A 1,947-nucleotide genomic window follows, 5' to 3' on the forward strand; every position below is an offset into this window, starting at 1 on the left:
CAGGTGCTCCTAAAGTCCTGGTAGGGGATTAAATATGTTTGATGTATCATTTGGGTTTACTGACTTTCTTGTGTTCTTTCTTGGGGAGTTGGAGGGATAAAGGGGGAAATGATGAGAATTCAAATCTACTCCTTTCAAGGGAAAAAGTGAATGCAAAATGGAAATGACCAAGACTGTACTTTGGCTACAGGTAATTATTAAATTATTATATTATTATTAATTATTAAGACAGGTAATAATTGGGGCTAAGTGAGAAACTGTGGAAAGAGCTGTTGTGGAGTGGAACAGGCTGAACTGAGACAAGATGTTACCTGTTGATACAAGTGACACTAGAGAATGTTGGGAATTTCATCCCAGCCCTCTGAAGAATAGTGATGAATGAAAGTGGAGAGTGATGGGTAGCAGGTAGCACAATTCTCAGTAGAGAATTGTGGAGAGAATGGGTCCCATCTGGCTAGATTTGGGTCCTTGATACAAGTGACAAAAAAATCATGAAATCAACTTTTATATTAACCCATGAAAAAAAAGAGGAAGATAAACCCCTCAGTTTTGATTCTCATCCACATCCAGCCCAAAGAGAGAGAAGAGCGATCAGTCATGGCAGGGGGCAGCTACTGAAGGGCAATCCCACAAGCCAGCTTCATCTCTCAGAAGAGAACACCTCAGCTCCTCCTCCTGGTTATCTCCATGCAACACTTTCTGCCACAATTCTCTAGTAACACAGTATAGGAATGATCCCTGAAATGATCAACTTCCTATGTGGGTTTTTTTTCAAATTTATTTGATTATTTGCACAATCCATTTGTGTCGCATAGTTATAAAAATTCCAAAATGTAAGTGGTTCCTTCAGGTCTTATGTACACGACCCCTTGATTTGTGTCCAGAGAAAGTACTGCATGGACTTGTGTTTCATCTTGGTGTGCAGATGTCTTAGTGTAAGAGAGGACAGAACTTTGATCCTACCACTTTGGTTTTGAAATTAAAGACATTAGCCTTATTTTATCCTCACCACTGTAATATTTATTTTTTGGAGTGTAGAGAGCCAAAAATAAACAGTTTAATCTGTAAATCCTATCAGATTCAGCTATAGCTGATGATTATAACTAACTGATGACTCCTTTCATTATTAAAAAGTTTTCCTGTGTAATAAATCATTTTAATTTAAAGAAAAGGGGGAAATATGTGGGAAGCCAATAAAAGAATAGATAAAAATATGAGACTCCTCTTTTGACCCCTTTTGTGATCCTTGTGATTTCTTGTTGAAAGGTATTATGGCCTTAATGAAGAGCTTTAGGTTCATAGCAGGCCAGCATTTAAAACGTTAACGCTCTTCCCCTTTGGCCAGGAATGCAGCTGCCTGGTACAGCCAAGGCCAAAAGCTTAGCAGGGGCAATTCAACCCTGAGAAAAATATTCCCTGACTTGGCTTTCTGATAACAACCCAGTCAAAATTTAGCTTTGGCCTTGTTCTATTCCGAAGCCAATGAGACCTTTTGTGTTTTGATATGACATAATTTGTAACTTCTGGGCATCTGTGAAATTTCGGGGGGGGATTCTTTTGTTTGAAATGAGTCATGAAACATGTATATAATAAACTCCATGCTCCTGGAGACAGAGGTGGACGCATGAGCTAAAAGAGAACTCCTGTGTCCCCTTACTTCCTAATCAACTAAGCTGCCCTTATCAGATTATCTGAGAAGATAAAAAGATCTCGAGATTGGAGCATGTAGTTTTTTTTGCTTGTTTGTTTAGCATCCATTTTGTTTAGCCGAAATGTACTCGGGATTTTTTGATATTTTTGGCTTTATGGTTCAGGATGTGAAATTTTTTCAGGGGCACCATTGTCTAATTCAAATACATTTAGAATAAATGATTGATATAGCATTTATCATTATAACAACTTCAAAGCCCAAATCATGTTCCCTTTCATTCCAAGGGCTTAACACTT

The 1,947-nt window shown here is 38.1% G+C and overlaps 1 non-coding gene across 1 annotated transcript; it reads right to left on the reverse strand.

Moving 5' to 3' along the window:
• Positions 1–538: 538 nt before the first annotated feature.
• On the reverse strand, positions 539–751 carry LOC123256174. Its single transcript, XR_006506825.1, has one exon. It is a non-coding gene; the product is annotated as a small nucleolar RNA U3 (small nucleolar RNA).
• Between the last annotated feature and the right edge of the window lie 1,196 nt (positions 752–1,947).

Source organism: Gracilinanus agilis, unplaced genomic scaffold (assembly GCF_016433145.1).
Source record: "Gracilinanus agilis isolate LMUSP501 unplaced genomic scaffold, AgileGrace unplaced_scaffold56613, whole genome shotgun sequence".
Classification (NCBI taxonomy): Eukaryota; Metazoa; Chordata; class Mammalia; order Didelphimorphia; family Didelphidae; genus Gracilinanus; species Gracilinanus agilis.